This window comes from Amia ocellicauda, chromosome 8, assembly GCF_036373705.1.
Source record: "Amia ocellicauda isolate fAmiCal2 chromosome 8, fAmiCal2.hap1, whole genome shotgun sequence".
Taxonomy (NCBI): domain Eukaryota; kingdom Metazoa; phylum Chordata; class Actinopteri; order Amiiformes; family Amiidae; genus Amia; species Amia ocellicauda.
This window is the reverse complement of record NC_089857.1, coordinates 38,767,734-38,790,676: the sequence shown is the minus strand read 5'-3', so window position 1 is coordinate 38,790,676 and position 22,943 is coordinate 38,767,734. Positions and strand designations below refer to the sequence as shown.

At 35.1% G+C, this 22,943-nt stretch overlaps 1 long non-coding RNA gene across 1 annotated transcript in view; it reads left to right on the top strand.

Annotated features, from left to right (window-relative positions):
- LOC136755001 (uncharacterized) overlaps positions 1–19,685 on the top strand; it is a 34,133-nt gene extending 14,448 nt beyond the window's left edge. The window contains exon 3 of the long non-coding RNA XR_010817616.1: positions 19,062–19,685. This is a non-coding gene — a long non-coding RNA (uncharacterized LOC136755001). The remainder of the gene's footprint in view (positions 1–19,061) is intronic.
- Positions 19,686–22,943: the final 3,258 nt, after the last annotated feature.

The window sequence follows — 22,943 nt, the reverse complement described above, 5'->3', positions numbered from 1 at the left end:
TTGGAAAATACATGCATTTGCTAATATAATCGTTATCTGTGCGGTTGTGCAATTTGTGTGCTTTATTTGCATATCGTTTTAAGTCCCGCCGTTTCACTTTCAGGAAGTCTGCATGCTGACATTTTAATAATGCTTGTTGTGATTTTTCCCGGGTTCATAATTATACAAATAATAATAAGATGCTTAACTCAAAACAGTTTGCATATTTGGTTTAAATTCATGGCCAAATCCCCAAAGATAAACTGTGAGCCCATAAAACATGTTTAATTTAGGCTTGTATATGTTAAAAGATATATAATATCCAAGCTGCCTTCAAATGGTATTGTTCATTTTGAAAAGCATGTAACTGAAAACCAGAAGCAGTAATTAGTGTGACTTTGAATAGAAGCATGCAAACTAGATGGAAAAACATCTGATCACATAAAAAGACTATTTATACATTCGACTTTTGTTAATACTTTTCCATGGAAAGACAGAAGCAGAATGGTTTGGGTGGTTATTCATCTTTCTCTGAGTTCGCTACCATGTTTAGATTTTTTGGAAATTGGAAATTGACTAATGGTAATGCAGATCTAGAGACTGAAACTGATTAAATAATTAATGCAGCTCTTGCTCTATTTTAGGATTATTACTGGTCTGGAGTGCCACTGAGACTGAAAGCTTGTGTTTTCACTTGGCACTAGTGCTTTTGCTTAGGCCTGTTCCAAGGAAACCTCTTTCATTGCAAAACATTCTGTTTAAGTTTATGTCTAAACTAAATAGCTGTTTTTTCTGTTGCTTTTAAGAAACATCTGGATGAAATGCTTCGAAACATTAAACTTACAACACATTTTCTCTTCCTTACACTGGGAGAATTTGGCACCATGGTCATTTAGTGAGAACATTATTCAGAATAATTGGATGTCCAATAAACAGTTTTCATCTTCACTTGGGGGGATGGGTAGTCTAACCTCTGGCAGTAGAAATTCCTGCTGGATGTGTTACAGCTGTTTAAGTACGGCGTTCCTAGTCTGATAATTGAAAGGATTGCTTTCTAATGTATAAAGCTATTGATTTTAGTAAATGCAATTTTGGATTGGATTGTTTCTTTTTCTTTTTCTTTCTTGCTTTCTTCCCCTTAAAATATGTTGCTTCAATGTATAGTGGAATTTGAATAATTTGCTGCTACCATATACTCTCAGTATTAGCATTTCTAAGGCCTAGGTAAACCTACCCAACTTGTAGATTATTGGAAAATGTTGAACCTTTGAGTAGGCAGATAAATACTCTTTCAGTGTGCAAAAATATTACTAAACTAAATTAAAATGGCTATAGAATATACACAACACATCACATTGTGGGTGGTATTATGTTATTTAATTGAAATGAATTACCTTAGTGGCTCTAGCTGGAAAAAAATAATGTTGGAAGCCCTGCAACACTTTCATAATTCACATGCTTTTTTTCTTGGTTTTCTGAGCCAGTTGTATTTGTCAAAGCATACCAATTAAAGTAATTGATTTTGTAGCTGTGAATTAAACAAACAAAGGGTACAATGGCATATATTTAGCATACTTCACTTCACAATCTTACATATTCACACAGGCATATTTAAAATGATCTAATTTATTATGCTTGGCTACTGACATATGGAACTACGACTAGAAGAAACGGACATGTGGCACTTGATTTGAGATACTAGTTAAAATGGTTTCCAAAAAAATATTGATTTTCTCTAGCCCAAATTGACAGTTTAACAGTATTACAGGAGGCATTTATGTATCTGGCACACATTTGTTTGTACACTGTAACAACTACTCTGTGAAGCATGGTAATTAACACCTCCACATTAGCTCCACACGGGGAACGCACAGACAAAAACAGACTGGCTTTGTTATAGTTCTGTTCTCCTCAGACATGGGAACACTTAAAAAATGGCCTGTAAGCTCATCAGAGCACCATATGGAACAGAAAACAAAACTGGAGATATCTCTTGAATTAGCAACTCAGAGCAAAAATAGTAAACGAAAGCTGAAGAGTAGATAGGAGCTCCCATTTCAACATTTTTTACACATTAACAGCCGGGCATGAATGTGAAAACCACAGAGACATATAGATATGTACGTAAGCCAATGATGATTCAGATCATACATACATACTTCATTATGGCTTGTAGACTAATGAATCATCACTCCGTACTGTAATTAAATAAGGTTTAACATTCCTTACATAATTATTTTTAATTGCCCTCAGCCCCTCGTTTACAAAGTTGCCAAACCCATGACTGAAAACTAAAGTATACTTTTCAGAAAAATAAGAGTGGCTTATATATGATGGGATAACAGGATAAGACTTAATTTGTTCATGGTGGTGGGCTACAAATCCCTTTTTAATTCAATACTTTTTGTAGAAATGTTATTTGTAAAACGAAAGTTGTGATGTTGTTATGAATTGTTTTAAAAGCTTTAAAGAAATGTTAATATGTTTTAAAGTATAAGAGTTACTGTTATGTATTTAAATAACTTGATGTTAACAGTGATTCTCTATTTCATGTGTTTGAAATGTTGAAAGCTCCATAGTAGACAGTCCGTAAATATGCTTTGTAGTGCTAAAAAAATACATCTTAGAATGTGTTAAGAGTTTGAGCTACAACTGGTAATTTAGTGTCTTTATTTTTAAAGCTTGAAAAGCCAACCTTGAAAGTGTCTCTTCCAATTAAAAAAGAGAAACACATATTTGGAAAAAAACACAATACAAATATTCATTATAATAATAGAAATAATAATAGAACATGACATAATAGTGGTCAATGGTGTTCAATTTTCAGTTGGTTTAAAATATGCATTGTTTATGAATGGTTATTATAAAAGGGTTAATCAATTATTTGGTTTTGGTTTAAACTAACTCAAATTTCCTGCAAGTTTTGGCATAATGGAATCTATTTTTGTATTGCCCCTCAGTAGAATTAGCAACCTTGAAATTCCTGTTTCAATGTCTTGGAGTATTGTGCTGATTATATTATCAAGGCAGATCTTTTTGCCTTGAGGAAACTGCACATAAAAGCTGAGCTCAGGCTAATTATTAAAAGGAAACTCATTAAATTGTTTTATAAAGATAGATACCAGGGAGAGTAAATATGGAAAATTCATTATATCTCGTAATCAGTGGCTTCAAAGCATCAAGATGGGTCTGTTTTCTTTTTTTTTTTTAACAAAGTGGTCCCCTCGCTAATGCTATATTATTGCTAAAGCAGCAATGGCCTCAACACCACTGCAGACAAACTGTGTTCATCATAGGCTTCAACATAATGATAAGATACCATTTAAGGTCCTGAATTGAGAAAATTTAGTATCTGTTTTATCTTATTTCTTCCTTGATCTTCCTGTGATTGACTATATTTCCCTTCACTGCCCCACGTCTACTTTCAATCCATATTATGGTTTTGTGCAATTCCTTATCTGTCTCATCTGGTTTGGACGAGAAGCATTAGTACAACATAAATGTTAGATGCTCCCAAGTACTGTCTTCTGCATGCGAATGCTGTGTTTTTTAACGTATGGTTTGTTGTTATTCTACGCCTCAGCCCTTTTAAAAACATTCTTTAACCTTTAAAATAGCCACAAACGGCTGAATGGAAAGGTCATGAGGTGTGAAATAAATGGAAGGATATAACATGTGTGAGTGCTTTCCTGGCTTACAAAATACATTGTTTCATGTTTCCAGGAAGGAATCTTTACAAGAGTCAGTTACGTAAAATAAAAGGAGACCTAATAAGAAATAGAAGATCAGTCTACGTATGTTAATGGAAATTAGCAGTTGTACTGTTAACTTGCAGTGGAACCAGAAGCATGTTGAAAATCAAATATAGACTTTTACATAGACAAATGCATTGAAGGGGTGTAACCCACAAATTCGGGGCTATATATAATGCTTTATTCTGTGCCTCCACCGCCATTATCTTGTTGAATTTTATTCGGGGATGTATTGTGACATTCCTCAAATTTTCTAAACAAACCATCAGTTAGGCTTTGGGTTTGGGTTCGGGTTCAGGGTTAAAATAATCTAATTAGTTTTTTGTCTTTATTTGATGTTATTGTAAAATTCTTAAAAAAAAAATGCAAATATTTACTTATCCTAACACCTACATGATATTCAGGATGTTTATTTTGAACGGGGATGCTCCCCACAGGGCAGAAGGCGAGACTTTTCAGGAGAACCCATCGCACTACAGCAGTATTTTACGTGCCCCATTTTAAGGAAGAGCAACTGCCTGAATGCCAACCCTAGGCAACGCCAAAATGTCAAGTTAAACCCTTGCAAATCTACAAAACACGTAATTTCATCACTTAATTTAAAAGCAGTAGTACCTTCTACTGTATCCCTAATTCAAATTTAGCCAATGTGTCAAGAGTCCCTCTTACCACAAATTCCGCACATTTTCCTAATTTGTAAAGAAACAACGTCTGAATTCAGTATTCTGTAGATAATAACATAATGCTTAAAAATCACAGAATACACTTTATCACAGTGCTGCTTAATTTTGTATTTATGACAATGCGCCACATGATAGGATTATTTCTACAGTTCTTGTTTGGAAATCTCTTCAGGTAATCTTACATTTCTGATCTCTTCATCTAAACCCTTTCGTCCATATGCATCAAAAGCCTGAATCGAGGTACAGAGGACTACAGTATTTATATTGCCGACTTTGATATTTTGCAATGCTGTTTTGAAAGAGGTGTTTTTCTTAAGGCGTCCCTCTGTTGTGGTAAGTTCTCACAGGAGGGATCCAGCTTGTAAAGGTTATCCATGCAGAAATCAAGGCTTTGTGCATTTTCGCTAAAGGTCACACTCATCAGCAGGTCCGATGTGGCTGCAGGGAAGGCCTGCAGTATAACCACCCAATGATTGCACTGTGGCCCCGGGTTTCAATTCCTCGACCGCTGCTGCCACTGCCACAATCACTATCCTTGTCACAGAGGGATAAGCTGCTACTGAAGAAGCTGCTAAGTCACTTGAAATTCAATTTGTACCTGACTAGAATCCACTCCTCCCCCATTTGCCTTCCTGCTGCTGCCTAGCAGCCTCTGTTTCCCTGTGCTCTGCATTTCAAATGTCTTCAGCTGCAGCGAGTGGCTTAATAAATGGAATAGCTTTTGATTAATGTAGCAAGCTGGAAATAGACAATGATGTAATGCACATCTCAGTAGGAACCACAGGAATGGAACAAATGTATAGCTGTTCCAACAAGGAAGGTAGGAGGCCGGGCTCAGCTGAAAGAGCAGCCTGTTTTCGATGGGAAGATTCGACAGCCATCCCCCCTTCGCACCTCACGCCATTGCACTTGTCGTTTTTATGTTTCATAACTGAAGTGTTTATATAGTGATCATTAAATACATTTGTGGAAGTACACACAATGAAATGTGCTTACAACACCACTTACAACATTGCACCCCCCGATGCTCCTGTGACTACTGTAATTCAGTTCAATGTAATGATTCAAAATCACTTCTCCTTTGTTCTACAGTCTGGCCTATTTCAACGTGAAGTATGAAATATCCTGCATTACTCCCAGATTGTAAACTCAGCCTTTGAAATGCAAATGAAACAATAATTAATTATCTGTATCTAAATAGTACAATCCCAAACAGAATCTAGGCAGATTTGTTAAAAGCAAGGAAAAAAAAACTTTCCTCTTTCTTTCATCTACATCTGTAAAGTATAAAATAAATGAATCAATTAAAAATGATCCAATATAAAATCTTCTCAAGGGTTAAGCAGGGGGGCTCATTTGCTGGCATTATATATCTTTTAATGGTATGAGAGAGGTACAAGATAGTCCTGGTTATGTCTGGTTTAATTAGGCATGAACAAATTATTTTAAAGATCATCACTGAGATTTCCTGCAGACAGAGACATAGCTGACAGGGGCACAGTGGGGCTGAGGGGAGTCCTCCCCTTCACATTCAAAACCAAGACATTCCTGTGGTATCCTTTAAGGGCAGAATCAATTAATTCAACGGAAAGACAACAACAGCAGCATAAAGAGTATAAGGTGTATAAGGTGTATACCTTTATTGTTTTTCAGTAGGATGTGTGACGCACTACCTTGTGACAGGGCCTCTAAAAATCAGTTGACTGAATCAGACAATAGTAAGAATAAATTGAAAGAATACCTTGGATGATAAATAGTTCCTAGGTTACAGGAGAAAATCAATTGTATTGGTAAGCTATGGTAATTGGTGAATTCAATTATGTTACCAGCCTTATAGGAGTCCAACAGTCAAAACAGCTCATTTTAGTGAGGAAATATCGGTCTTGAAAGACATGAATGATCTTTTAATATATAATTTAATGCAGTTTACATGATGTTGAAAATGTCTTCATTATTTGTAGCCCATGTTGCTTAAATCCTCCTAAAGGAAATTAAATCGTATATCATATTGCCATAGATTTAGTGGGTTCTCTTCTTTGGGAAATAATAATTATGTTGTTGGTTTTTTTACTCATACCCATGTAATCCCAGTAGTTATTAAGAATACCAGCACAAACCATCATTTAATGCCTGACCATAAGTATTACATTACATATAAGGATGGAATAATATCAAATCAACGATCAAATTAGATTTGAATGATTCATATCACTTACTCTTTCTTTGTGAGACCCTGGTGACAAAATAAAATGCCACTGAAGCATTACATTTTGATTAGTTCTGAGTAAACACAAGAATTGGAACTGAAATAAGAAACTCTTATTGCTATTCCTGACATATGTAGCCATGTGTATAAAATATTTTCCCCTCTCAAAATGAGATTCCTTTATCACACGGTCTAAGCTTCCTGTAGCAAAGTGCGGCATGCTAAATTCTGCTTTGGCAAACATGTTTTGCAATTGAATGACTTGAAGAAAATCCCCAGCAGAGTTTTTGGAGCTAACTGCATTCACACTCAGCAATAAGATCGATGTCTCATGCTCATTGATTTACTTCTTTCAGTTGCAGCGTCTGGATTATGCAGAGTTTCAAACCATTTTATATTTATATATATATACAGCTCTGGAAAAAATTAAGAGACCACTTAACATTGATTTCTGAACTTGGAGTGGTCTCTTAATTTTTTCTATATATATATATATAAATCGTCATTTGTAGGTGAAAATCACATCTTAAGAGAGAGAACCTTTATTGTGATGAAATAAAAGCTGCCTTCATAGCATATGCAGTCATTGACAGAAGGTGACTAATCTTTTGGATTGGAAGGCTTGGTATTCTGATTCATCAAAATCTCTCCCTTTCTTTCTTTAGTGATCGTGGAGCTCCTAGGATCCAGTCCAGTTTTTCCTCGATCCGGAGATTAAATATTCTTATTGCTATGTCACTAACTTCATTCTCGATTGTGCTGTAACCAATTGGTTTCCTTTTCTGTCTCTTTGTGTTATTCTGACCATACATCTCTCCATGCCTATTTGGGTTGCTTTAGTATTATTTCTGCATTCTGTGTCAAGATTTCCCATCCATTGAATATACAAAGGCAGTCTCCTCTCCATAATCACACTTAATCTCCCAGAAGCACTCAGACTTATTTATACACTTATTTCGGACATCTGGTTCTCAGATGATTGTATAAATTTACCCTAGCGCACATGTTGACCTTTCTATTTATACAAACAAGATATTTAGGTATATGCAAACTACTGCAGCAGAATGACACACAACACAATCCTTTGTGTTCAAGGAAAATGTGTTAGCACACCACATTATTTGCAAAGGGTGTGCACAAGCTTACACATTAAAATGCTTATTTTGTTAGTCTATATGTATTGCCACTGAACAATAAGACTGGATCGAGGGAAGTAACTGAAACTAAAAACATAATGCCCTGGAACACAATGTACAGTTCATCATTTTCTGATTGACAAGTATGAACAGGTCACTTTGCATCTCGTCATTTTCTGTCATTGTTTCCTGCTACCTGTTGTTATCTAAAGGGAAGCGATAACTGTGGCAAACGCAGCCTAGTTAAAGCATGGGTTTTCATCAGGCTAAATTTGCTTAGGGATCAATCAGCTTGGAGTGCATTGCGCCATTCAGGATTGCAATCTCTCTTTATAAACTGCTCTTCCCAGCAGGGCTGTGTTTTCTGTACACAGCCAGTGGTAAACAGCTGAGATAAACACAACCCCAAGAGCTTTGACGCGATGTTATTGCTAATGGGTTTCTGTCACATCTTAGACCTGCTTCAGTTTATTGGACAATGTTGCGTCTACTTCCCAAGAACCCCTAAAAATAGAATAGCTACATAATATCCTCTTGTTAGGGGAAGATTTATTTATTTATTTGTGCATTGATATATGCATTTATGTGTTTATTGTATTGTTAAAAGAGAAAAACACATTTTTGCATTGTAAAACAGACACATTTTGCAGTATATCCTACTGGGTGTACGACAATTTTGTCAAAATATACAATTTCTTTGCTGAAACATTAATTTAGTGCCTCTACTCTCATAATTTACTGTACTCTGTCGCACTGTGAAAAAGCTTTATTCTTGTCTTGAGTACAAAAAACAAAACCATTTAGCAACGTACCTGTTTTAATTAACTGCAGAAAACAAGAATCAAAGCCTACCACTGTGATTATGTCATATACCGATTTAAGCAATTATCCCACAATCATTATAATAAAACAAAAAAGGGAGAAATTAATAGAAAATGGTTTTCTATGCTGTCACTTTAAGGTGATATTTCAACGTACATTTGAATAATAGCTGATATTCTAAGCAATCGTGTAAACAGCCTGATTGATAGAACTGGGTCACATCCAGAAAAAGAGAATAGAACACAAATGTTAAATTGCCAGCTTGGCTAACATCCAAATGTTTTTCTATAAAGGCATGTGTGTATATATATATAAATGCATTTCAATATATACAGCAATAATTTGCCCACAGTGCTTTTCAAAGAATATTGAATTACATTTTAATGATCATTCTATTTTATAAACCATTCAGGTATTTCTAAATATAACAGTTAATGCTGGGATGAAGTACAGTAATACGTTAAAAGATAAAAAGGACCTTTCTGAATTCAGAATTAAGTGTCAACTTTAGTGTATAATCCTCTTTTCATGGGCTAAGTTATTCTTCGACCACTCCAAGGCCATGCGTGTTACACATTATATATACAGTATTTAAGAACAGAACAGAAATGAATTCTTTTGAACACAATCTTAGGCAATGTGTTTAAACCTGGATCTAGGGTGTTCCTTCAGTACGCTAGTGTTATTCTAAAGAAATACTCTCTGGGGGAACTAAAATACATTTCAATGGTTTCAACTTTCTCATTGCCTTTGAATAAAAAATCATCACAAGGGAGCAGATGCTTAATTGTGGATATTTCTACCTTAAAGGAGCACCATTTTTTCATATCTTCTTTACATCTACAGCTTATGAAATGTTTATACAGTGAATATTTTTACTTTACATGTTCAAACACAATACGTTTTTTATTCCACCCCTGCACAGTATGAGTGGGTTTAGGGATTTGTCGAATCAGAAAGAGAAGTATTTATTTTCTCTTTCGTTTTGTCTGCACAAAACTTGATGGACGAGACAAATAGATGTTGTGTTGATTTAAGGGCTGTCTGTTCGCAGTGTATTTGCTTTGGTGTATAGTTCTGAAATAAATCATCATCGATGCAAAAACACTGTATATGTTTGTATGTATGTAGGTAGGTCGGTAGGTATGTATGATTTACATACTTAATTCTTAACTTAATTCTCCTCAATGCTTAGAACAAAAGATGATCTCTGTAAATGTGGACTAATAGGGTAAATCCATCATTTTGCTTTAAGTATACTTCAACTTAGACAGCTTTTGTATTCCATGTTTAAGTACATTATAGGCAACCAAGTGCTCAAACAGATATTTTTGCTTTCCAATTCTGATTCACCCAAATAAACACTCAGTGAGAACAACCCGAATGCTTTTCCTCTTCCTACTTGCTGTAAATCATTACCTGCTGATCTCTGGCACTTCCCTGTCAGGTATTTTACAGCTCATTAAAAGGGTTGGATCAGTAATGATTATGCATGGACCTGTATCGCAAATAAAAGCTTTCCCTATCAAAGCATTAGTCAAGTAAGACTTGTCACACCCACTTACAACCAGCAACATGCAAAAACACAGAAAAGCTTTTTAAAGTAGGTCTCTCTAATCTCTGACATATTTACACAGCCATTAAACTTTTTCACTTTGTAGTGGGTGTGTTTGAGTCTGTAAAAAAACGAAATCTGTTGTGTGAACTCTTGTGTATCCTCTCTTGGCCCAGCTATGCTAAATGCTAGATTCTCACTCAATGGAAAATGCTGAAATGAAACCGTGCCAGCTTCCATATGTTTAAAGTGGTTTGTTTTCACATACTTACTGGAATGGAGTCAGATAACATGACTTCTAAGGGTGGTTTACTACTCAATTACTGGTTATTTCCAGTTTCCACCCACAGATTTCTTTCTTTTTTTTCTGGCATGGCAAAAATAACTCTGAGAATGAAAGGCACAGCATGTAAACTATAACGTAGATAGTAAACCTATACTTTGCCTATAGATTACCGAAAGGAATATGCATGTATTCCACAAGCTGGTAACTTCATATGTGTCTCGGGGAATGATTCAAATACTTCTTCTTTGACTCTGTTTTTAAAACAAAGGAAGAAGTGGGAAGCTCACTCTGACCGGGCCTTATCTGTACTCTAATAAAACCCATTCACCCCAAAGTCAGTTTGACATGCTTGTTTCCTTTCCTTCCTGAATTTTATAGAGTCATTACAGTCATGTCCTATTGTCAGTGTACACATTAATCAAACACATTTATTTTTAATTATTATTATTTTTGAACTACGATGTCAAAGTTGAACCGTAAAAATTGAAAGATTAAATTGATCAAAATACATGAAACTGTGGCATATTGTTTTATTTTTGTATGTCTCTACATTTTGTATACACTTCCACATATTATTAAACATACAGTAAAGGACAAAAACTGTGACATATATTTCTGTCTGTCCATTTCACATAAATTCCATTTCAGCAAAGTTTGTTTTGTCAGATGTGGTTCGTCAATATTTTCCTTCTTTCAGTCCTTGGCACTAAACCCATGTACAAAATAAGATAATAGTGGAGAATCAACTGTTTTAAAAACTCTGCTTTGGCATATGAATATATTAGCTTCAGATTAAGTCACCAGTGGCAGGAACAGAATATAAATAGATCTCCTGTTCTAGGAATTGGCTGTTTTGTTATCCTAAAACCTTAGCTTGTAAATGATTTATAGAAACAATTTATTTTACTTAAAATGCTCATTTCAAAGTGAACCCTGCTGCTAGAGATGGACTGAAGTGGCGCATGGAGAGTTGTGCATTGTATATTCTGTATACAATGGACATATATACAATATCTTATGTTGTGCTAGTTATGGGGTTTAATTTGATTCAGTCTCTTTTCTTGTGGTAATGATTTGAACATTAAATAAAAGAGGAAACCCGAAAACAAAAGCTACCTGAAGATGAAGCAACATCAAACCCATTCGAATGTAACTAAAGCCATTTGAAAAAGAACATGAATTAATAAAGGTTCAGTAAATACATTAACATTAATCAAAATCATTGTGAAAAGAAAGATTTAACTGCATGAATGGAGATAAAGACGATAAAGAATCAAATATGATACTTTAATAAATCATATAGAAACATGCTGCAATGAGAAACGGCGAAGAGATAGAGGGATCCACCTGGAAATTATAATGGCACGAGGCTTATATCTCTACAAGTCAATCTTTTCTTTCAGCTACTATAAAGGTTTCTTGCTCACAGATGCTTTGTGTAATGTTTGTGTATTCTATTGATTAAGTCTATTTAGGGTAAACAGGGATTTCTTCTGTGTGAACCTGTTTATCAAGACAGCTGACAAACCTCCTGATAAGAAAGAAGCCACTTAGGATCTTAATTACACGATTGTTAAACATTGTCTGCTGATAATGGATAAGAGAGGCGGCCTTGAACACGTACGTTTGTTCTAAAGCAATTCTTTTGGGTCTCCCAGGACAACGAGTGAAGCGAGCGCAAACCTTGACTTGGCTATTAATAGTTAAATGTTATTACACTTAACAGTAAAACCAAAAAACAAGAGCAGTGGATCAGTGGTAGTACTTTCACACCCATGTTTTTCACAAAAATACCTTAAGGCTACCAATGTCTTATTGAAGCCTGCCCATTCAATCTTTTCTATTATCTTTCTTTTAAAGCTGCAGATGGTGTGGTCTCTCTTAAACTGTCAAATGTTATATTTCTCACACTGTCTCATCTGAGATGTTCATTCTCAAGACCTTCTCATTTCTTCTGCACGGACTTTAGTTCTTGTAGACATTAACCACCTTTGCAAAACATCTGCAAGGTCGTTGTACAGTTGAGTGTTGGATACATGGTTTAAAGTAAAAAATATTTGAGGCGCTTCTAAAAATGTATTTGAGGAAGAAACTTTCTGTCGTATACATATATAAGGATGTACTAAATCTTTGGTATGTGTCTGAAAATCACACGATCCACCAAATGCCTAAGGCTAAAACCTCTCCCAGTACAGCAACAATATTAGTCATTAGACAAGTAGTACACTATGATATTTTCTAATTCACACATACTTTACAGCTTTGTTTACAGCTTTCTGCTTGCAGATGTATGACACCATGTTTAACTTCAAAAAAAGAGTGATGTTCACATAACTGAGATATTGAATCATTATTAGTGTTGTATTTTCTTTATCAGCTGAACATGCCCACTTTACTAGCAGCTACAACATTGTGATTTTGTTTGTTTCAACAAAGTGAATATACTGTCAAATGTCTCTACAAAATCAATATAAGTTATGAACGATTTCTACATGTCAAAATAAAAGAATATGGAATGAGTCACTAATTATGCTGAGGCAAAATAAAGGAGCTCAGTGAGATTTAAGTGGCTTTTGTGTTCAACTTGTTTATGTCCCTAAGCCTCAACTGATTGAAACAACCTTTTTTATTTAATTTGACATTCATCCCACGGTGAACTTCATGGAAAGCGTTCTGTTATTCAGTTATCATAATCTGTCAATGAATGCCTTCTTTCAGTTCTTAACCTCTGTTCTTGGGAGTTTTAAGATAATAACATGACCTTGAAACCTCAAATGGAATTTTCTCGGCTTAGAAGGGAAGGTAGAAAAAAAAATCTCATATGAAACTATGAATAACAATTTGATCATCCTCAGTACTCACAGAGGTTAATTAAACTGTCCTCCTCACAAAGGCTTCAAGGAACTGTTCTTTTTAGCAATGACCCAGTGGAATCCATCACCCGCCCAATTCTCCCCGCTCTGCCACGAGACCCGTTCCCCTGGCAATTAACAGCTATCAGCGCCAAGATCAGAGCGACAGTTGATTTTGTCATCCAACAATCTTGACAGCTCCCATTTACTGGGGCTGTCTCAGAGCTCATGGTTATTGATGTACATATGTATGTTTGTATTTATGTATGTATGCATGTATGTATGCAAATAGGTATACATTTACCCCCCCCAACAAGAAACATTATATTGCATTACATTGATTATTCAGGCCAGTAAAATAGAATACAGATGCTTGCTCAGGTAAATAGATAACATATGGTTTTTTTTTATTGTTTAGGATTGTTTTGCTGCACCCATAATATACATACACAGAGACACACACACACACTCATATATATGAATAAATCAAATAGTAAAGAATGGTATGACTATAAATATTTTATGTATAGATAGCATATATGTCACAAATAGTGTCATATGTTTCTATATACACCAGAATTTAACCGACAAGATATAAATGATGTCCTTATTAACATTAATGCTGCCATTTGTATAGCTTTGTGCAGCATGAATAACTGACTTTGTAAAAGAAGCTTGCAATCTAAACTAGCACTTCATTTCATTACAGGCTCTTCCGCACTTGGGTAAAATCAAAACATTTCACAGTGTATCGAAATTGTCTCTCAGACACCAGCAATTGTTCGGTGACCCACAAATGAACTTGTATTTTCTGTCTGGGCTTATAAACTCAATCTCTCTCAGTCTTTGCACTTCTGTCATGCATATCTATCCAAATCATTTCTTTCGAGAGAATAAAAACGAGAGACATGTTATCTTTAACAGAGATTGTGATGTATTGTTCGAGAAGAGAGCTGAATGGTATTCTGACACTGTTTACAGCTTTTTTTCTCTCTCTTTTTTTCCCAGCATATCTGGTGTAACATCCACTGAGACATATTCTCCGGCAGATCAAGAAGGCCTTTTATACATTCCTCTGTACCCTTTTCTGTAATTTTGCTTCAAGGGGAAGAGGACTTCTGTTATAAAAGGAGAGCAATTCTCACAGGGACTACAGCAGATTGTAAACTAAGACACAGGCTGTTGCCTTAAACAATATCCCTTCATTTTCATACACTTGCACCAAGTTTCTTATAGGCTTTAGGCAAGGAACGAATGTGTGCTTGGCGATCAGAAAGAAAGATATCAAATGAATTAAATCTTTTTAGGACAGCAACACAAGAAGGCCCCATTTATCAGCTATCTTCTGTGGGGCAATGGGAAAAAAAATGTGATGTTTATAGAGGCATTCCTCTTAGCAGCAGTAAAAGCCGTCAGCCCAAGCCATTTATGAAAGGAATGGGGATGAATGAAGCTAGTAGGAGAGGGTTTTTTTTCTCTCTGAACATGTTTCTTACCATAGATAAGAAGGTCAAAGGCTCGTATGAATACAGGTCAAACAGCAGAATAAAGGTTTAACATTTGCTTAACTGATATGGAGGAAAAACAGGCATACAAATATAGGGCAGCACAGAATGTGGACTGGAAGATACCCTGACACAATATGCATCCTGACAATGTAGCAGGTTTTCATTTCTGAAATTGGCAATGGGTGCACACGTCCATAGAAACCGATCACGTTTTTAAGGATGAAAGACACAGAGAAACGTAATTAATCTCAATGCTGTTTTTGTGTAAGGGAAGAACATAGTAAATACTGAGCCTAGAGTATTTTATAAGAGCAGCCTTGAATAACTCAATGCTAACTGAGGAGTCAGGCCTTGCTCTGCGGGTACTGGCTGGTTCAATGAGTCTTGTTGACCCAGCTGTGAGTTAAACCAGGTAGAAGATGCTTATCAGTTCAGCCTGTGGCCCATGTGTGGGAAAAAAATATTTGTTGTTAACAGACAGGTTTATAAAAAGCTGATAACTCTCTCTCTCTCTCTTTCTCTTTCTGTCTATAAGATAAATAAATTATCATATAAGATTTATAAATTAAAAGAGTTAAATGTTGTTTGGTTTTGATAATATGATGATACTGAATACATTACAATAAGAAAATAAAAATAACAATCTTTTTTTTTTCCTGAAAATAATTTGAATATGATTTAAACAGTGGGCAAAATACAGCAGGAAGAAATAAACTGAATTAAATCAATTCAACCAGTCCTTAAAAAACATCTATTAATGTGATTATTTGAATAAAAGTCCAAGCTTGTCTCTCCAGTAGTGCTTAAAGGACAGGTTGTTTTGATCTGTTTGAATGGAACATTTGCTGGCTTGCTGACAACAAATAAATATTTTTAACTTTTAAGAATAGATCCATTCAAATAGTTTTTTTCCCTTTAGAAGTATACAGAGGTTGTTTAAACATCATATTGTTAATACATGTAGTTCAAGGAAACTTCAGTAGACAATAAGAGTAGTACATTAGGCAGTATGGCCGTGACCCAGCCTTCTACCAGGCAGCTTTATCATAAACAAAACGTGATGTTTTCTCTCTAAACATTTCTTAGTGAGCAATTTGTCATTGCTAACACCGTCTGGCAGTTGACCGGCTCTTTTCAGAGAGCAATCCTGTAAAACAAAAGCCCATTAAACACCCTCCCTGTCAGAGAAACATATTTCCACTCCAACTCATTGGGGTGAAAGCTTTTCCCAGTTCCTCTCTGTAAACCAGGCCTGTTTTTCAGTTTTTTTCCCTCTCAGATAGGCTACACTGCCTGGGTTAAATGGATCTAGGAAGTGAATGACTGTCTCTATGGAAACACTTTTTGTGTTTTTGTAAGGTTCTCTGATTGTTTATTAACTGTGTGTTATATCATTTAAGGTTTTCTTTTACAGAATAGTGTGGCTTGCTTTAATGGCTTGGCTCAGATTTACCAATCTACATACAAACAACATTTTTAAAGCAATTAATAAAATAAATAAACAAACAAACTAGCAGTATAACTCTTTGTTTCATATTACAGATTCTTAGTCAGTTTTGTCACAAAAGTCATAAGGGAATGTCTGTAAAAAAAAAAAAAAACACAGAAGGACACTCCTTTGGAGCTAAATAGTGCTGTTTTTCCAAAGCAGTTTAAACATGTTTTGTAGGCAGCCACAGGGAAAAGGGCATTGTGTGAAACTATTAAATGTTGGAGGTCATGCTGCATGTGTTGCAGATTTTTTTTTTTTAGATTCTTTCTAGACTGACTTATTTGTTATCCTGACGAATATTATTATGTCTGCTTCAGAAACATCTGCAAAGAACTTAATTCTCTGCCAAGTGCTGTAACAATAGCACTTTTTTTCTTTTTTCTTTTTTTTTAAGTAATGCCGGCTTTGTAACTGTGCCTCCCCTCCCCCAGTGGAATCTTGTTTGATTGTGTTTTCTTTTCACTAGGCTTTGCCTTTCAACAGTTTAAACAATGTTTTCAAAACTGGATTGCTTGAATGAAGAAAATGGTGTTCTTCAAAAAGCAGCTATTAACTCCACTTGCAGAAGTGAATGTGTTTTTAAAGTAAAGTGACTCGGGACTCTCTCCTGGGAATAATTTAATTCTGAGGATATTTCTAATGTTTAGGTATACACACTTTCATAAGAGATTTTTCCATAGTTATACTATGCAACAGTAATAAAAATAAACAATTCAATACTAAGAAAAATACGAAACATTATTGTACACTGCTTGCCAGCTATGCTACATATTAGCATATTAAATGATAAACAACCAGTAGAGTTGCTTAACCTTCTGTTCTGCGTACTGAAAACTGGGGTAAAGTGCAAATAGTTACTTGAGTATTAGATACCTTTCATTTAATCACTAGCACCACTTATTATTATTATTATTATTATTATTATTATTATTATTATTATTATTATTATTATTATTATTATTATTATTATTATTATTATTTATGTATTGATATAAAAGTTCTGTTAACTGGTAATCTGCATGCAACAATACCTCACAGAGTCCCAGGAACTCAATCCTGCAACAGCTTGTCATCTCAAAATGTATTAGAGCAGCTTTGGTGATGCCTTCTAAAGAAAGTCTATAATCGCATAAAATAAATAAATTACAGGGTTCTGCAAATGTCTTTACTGGGATTATCTAGTTCTTCAGTATTCAGATAAGTAAATGTATTTACTAGCAACTTTTTGTTTACTGTACTTAATTTGTTTTGATACTAATTATATTGCATAGAAATCAAATAAAATGTACTAGTCCTTTCTGTCTGGGATTCTTCAATACATTTGCTATTGATTTTCCTCCACCATCATATATGTGATATATTGTGTTTCAACCAAAATAAGATTGAGGTCTCAGCCCTTGTGGCAACAACACACTAAAAAAGTAAAGACACAGTTTGAAATCCAGGAAAGTGGGTGGTCTTTGAAAACAAGATGTTCCAGGGTAAACAAGCATTAGTTAAACAGCTCTGAAAAGAGCACTCACGCAATAATAGTTTAAATACATAACAATGGAGAGGAAGAGGGAGGAAGAAAGACTTCAAATCACCTCTGTTTGTCTCTTCTGACTTTGGGGGAGTGAATACCAACACTGTCAATTTACATGTATTAAACGTTATTTGCTCTTTGTCATACTATGAGAAGAGATGTATCAGGGTTTGTTTCCAAAACATCAACAGAAAGTCATGTATGTATTTATTTGTTTATTTGTGTTTGTTTCTTTCTTTATTTAAAGGCATTATTAAGTAGTTTACTTACACCTTCTAATTCCATGTATTCTGGCATCTCTCATAAAAGAATATCTCATGAGAAAGAAAATTAATTAATTAAATTCCATGCATTGGTTTTGCTAGGTCTCAGAGGAAAAAACAAATGTAACATTCAAACCAACGTATTCTTACGCTTTGGAAGGAAAGGGAAATACCAGGAAAAAATAACACTAGATATGTTCATGAAACAAATAAACCGTAGTTTATGGGAAATACAGGAAAAACACACCAAATTACTGTGTGTTATAGATTGAGCAAAATATATAGATTTGGCTTCAAATATGTGCCATTTTAATCTTTAAGTTTCTTTTGGCATATTTCAGCTCACATTTCATCCTGAATTTGCTTTGCTGTCAGCTACTCCCATCAACTTTATATCAACTGCAAATCTGATAAGCTTCCTAATTATATCGAAGTCTATGTCATTTATGCAGATTACAAAGAGCAGCTGTCCTAATACTGATCCCTGCGGTACGCCACTGAGCACCTCCCTCCAGGATGAGTCTAATCCGTTTAGGACTACGCTTAGAATCGGATGCATTTATCAGTCCTTGAACTGTATGTGCAACTTTGTATTCCACCGCAATAGCGGATACATCAGCAATAATTTACTTTTACAATAATGTCAGAATGATACAACTTTTTTTCTACAAAAAGGCTGCATGCTTTCTCAACAGTCACTGGACTAATTAATCTTGTTCGCAAGAAGTGTTACGTGCCTTGTATTTTACTTGTACTTTCTAACTTGTAACTGATCATCCTACATGTCGAATGTGTCATCTCACCTGCAGGGAAACATGCCTCTTAAACTCTAAATCTCCCTGATTATTTTCAAACATCGTTATTTTCTGCAAGTGAAATGGAAAAAAAAGGATTACAGACAGACTTTTTTTTTATCTCTTTAGCTCTTTCTTTTCCCAAGTCTTTGCCAAAGCTGATGTGAAATGTAATTGCTCTTTCGACCTCTATCTTCTCTCTCCCCAGGTCTGAGGAAGAGCTGCACTGGTTGATTATTGAAGGAATGAAAGGCACTCTGACCTTGTCGACCAAACGCCTTGCTGTTTTCAATGTTGCCCATTATGCTGAAGGCAGGCAGCTCCTAAAAAGACTGGAATCTACAGGATAGCTGCTGTCTGGGAAGGCTGCCAAACAGAGGTTTCATCATCAGCAATTTAGAAACAGCCAAACTGCCTGGGCAGCTAAGGAAACAGAAAAGTATATCAAAACACTGTCAGTCCAGAAAATGAAAGTGCTTTCCATGTGGATCACATAATGCAGCACCACATTGCAGCAGGATTGTGTTGTATCCACAGTGTTGTAAAGCGAAAACAACAAACAAATGCCACCATGCCATAAACAGGTTTTTAGACACATTTGATTCATCTTTGGTTCAGCTCGCCTACATTTCTACCTCTACCCTTTAAAAGTCAGGGATTTTGTGCATGCGTGTTTTGAATTTCACCTTACGTGCATGGCAGCTGCTGGGAGACACACAACGTTGTTAAAAATGCTTCTAATTAATTAGATAAAACCATAAAAAGCCACAGTCACACGGTTGTTGAGAATCTTTCTAATCATGACTATTAATTAAAAATGTTGTGCACCTCATCTTGTTTTCTTTTCTTCCTAAGTTAAATGTCCTCAATGGCAAGGACAAAGTGAATAGATCGGGAATTTATTTTTATTTATTTTTTTGTGTACAGCTGTCTACACATTTTCAGGAAATACCTCAAAAGCTCCATGAAGCACTCCCAGTCGAGATGGCTTAGCTCTTTTGCATGCCCCCTTCTCCCATTCAGTTGCAAACAAGTTAATTTGTTGCTGCATAATCAACTAAAGGAGTGGCTGAACTGATGTAAGGTCACTGGGGGATAGGAACAGAGACAATGCCGTTTCCTTTCATTATGCCTTTCACGCATTTCAATTAAAACCACCACAAATTGGTTTTAGCAATGTTTTTGTATAAAAAGCTAAATTTGTATGTTTACCACTATGAATTGATTTTCCAGGAAGATCGTCCCTTAATGTATTTTTATTTATTTATTTATTTTCTTCAAAAAGCTGTCTCTCTTGGTGGGAAATAAGCAGTTTCTCCCAAAATCACTAAAGAAATGTTAAGTCCATTAAATGTTTTCGCACATTTTGGAGAGTAGTTTTGTAATAAAAAATAAGAATTAGTTTAACTTTTCCGTGTGTTTACACAAGCAGTAAAGAATATTACTAAACCCCCATAAGATATAAGCCCATGACCCACTATTAAATAAGCTACACATACTATACTGGGACTTTCAGGACACCAAAACCTCCCATGTTTCCTAATAACATATTTACTTGTATTTATCTATTACACTGTTTATATCCCGGTGAGTCAAACCTTCATAGTAAATCGTTTTAAAATATCTACAAAGAGCATTATGCACATACTTTTCATGCCATCTGAGATATAATATTTTGAAACACTACATTTTTATTCGTGCAGGGGCCTGTAACAGAATACTATGAATACTGTGTATTCAAAACCCAGAGTAAAAAAATATCTCAGTTCATGTAACATTAATTACTTTGCCAGTGTTCAGCTAAGGTCATTGCCACATTCTTTGCAGTATTAAGCCGAGTCAGTATTAATCACGTACATTAGACTCTGCAAAGAAAGCACGTGAAATGGATCCTAAATTAGACACTACTCAAGAGAGAGAATTAGAGGCATCTCCTCCGATGCAGACGTATTTCAGCAGATGGGCAAACAAGCCTGCCTTCTTCTCTGCTACAGTCATTCTGAAGAGGGGCTTTTCGAAATGCTAAGCAACATGTCAGTATTTAATGGTATTAGCAAAAAAAAAAAAAAAAAAAAAAAAGTATAATTATGTAGTTATGGTGTAAACTAACAGTACAATATTTTGATATATGCTTACACTCTGTCATAAGGACAACTGGAATACAAATTCCACTACAGACTATTAAATGGTTGAAACTAGAATATGTTATAAATCCTTCTCAGGAGAAAACCCTTTCAGAACTCACTTCTTCCTACAACCCGCAGGAGTCACTTCAGAAGGCCTTTTTAACCTATTGAACAGATGGTATCCCACAAAGACATCTCTGCAACATAGTTACTCATTGTATTTCATTTTCTTTACAGTTTGATACTGGGGGTTTTGTATCTGCATAAAGAATTAAGCAGCAAACTTGGACTAAAATGCAACCCACTCGTTAGCATGCAAGGCATGTACTTTCGTCTTTCATTGAGCAGCGAAAGACTGATCTGTACTGTCTCTGAACGCCTGAGCACATTTAACATGCTCTCTGAATGCTGTCTTCAACACTGAAAAAGAACAGCCTTTGTTATCTTTTTCATCTCTCTACTAATGGAAAACAAACAGATAAATCAGCCTACTGGCTCTTAGAAGATCTGAGGTTTTTGGATCAATTGGTATTCAAAATATCTTTTTTTTTTTTGGAATAAAATGCCTTTTTTCAAATCCAGAATGCACGGTAAGCCGTAGGCAAAGAAATATCTTGCACCAATTACAGGCGTGTCAAATTCCCATTGGAAAGGGCATTGTCACAGAAAAATTGAGACCATTAGATTCCTTTTTCCAAATTTTTTGTCTGAGCATACATACTAGTTTGGCACCTGTTATTGCTGCTTTATTTATTTATCTATCCCTGCATCATCTTTTACTCTGTATAGAGTGAATCAAATACAGTTGATTACCACAACAATTACCCTAATCTGATTAGAAAAAAATATGATTATGGGGAAAAGTATGTTTCCATGTGGTAAAGAATTCCAAATGGTTTACTGTTGATATAAATAAAACAAGTGTTGTACATATGATAACAAATACAATTGATTTGAAGTAAGAGTGTAATTTAGTCATTATTATTCATTAACCTCATTTGAAAAACAAAACATGTTTTTCATTTCATTTTCAATTAAGATATGCACATTTTTTTATTATTATTATCAGACCTAAAAGGTGATACACAATGCATTTGTGTCAAAGATTTAACAAAACAAGCATTCTCCTTAAACAAACATGTTGTACGATCATCTCCTGGTTCCTCAGAACACCATGACAAATGCACTCAGACTCTGCTCCAGCATACATCTGATGCAGACCAGTCTATATTTTAATTTACAAATGAATTACTGAACTTAATAATAATAATGTTAATACAAAAAAGTTTCAGTACAAAGTATATATTCTTGTGTAATCTACAGATTTTGCTCTGCTTGGACAAGCAGTAGGTCTCCTTTTCACCATATGTGTGTGAATGTGTGTAAATGAATTATTTTCATACAGTAGGAAATGGCAAGCTCTGCCCCAAAACTGAGAGAGAGAGAGAGAGAGAGAGAGAGAGAGAGAGAGAGACTGAAGTACACCACACCATTTTAATTATCACTATGGTTACGTACAAGGTCCTTTAAGAAAACTAAACACATTTGACATTGTAGGCATAGAACTGCCTGGCTATTTTCAAGGATGTGAACGAGTTAATGCCAGACTGACCTTGAAACTACAACCCCTTGGCCAGACTCCAAAATAGGAAAATTATCTTCCATGCAAGAAAGTGAAGGTATCAGTATCACCTCCTTTGAAGTGAGTGCTACAGGGGTATATATGGCTTGGCATCCACATCCTTAGATTAGCCTACTTTTATAAGTGATACCTTGTACATAGACACATAATGGTTTCCAAAATATTTTTCAACACTTTTTAAAAACAAACCTGCAATTTATCCTGATGACAACATAGATGTGTCTTGGGATTTGAAACAATGTATTTACATTTTACCATCTACATAAATGCACTGAATGTATTATTATTATTATTATTATTATTATTATTATTATTATTACAA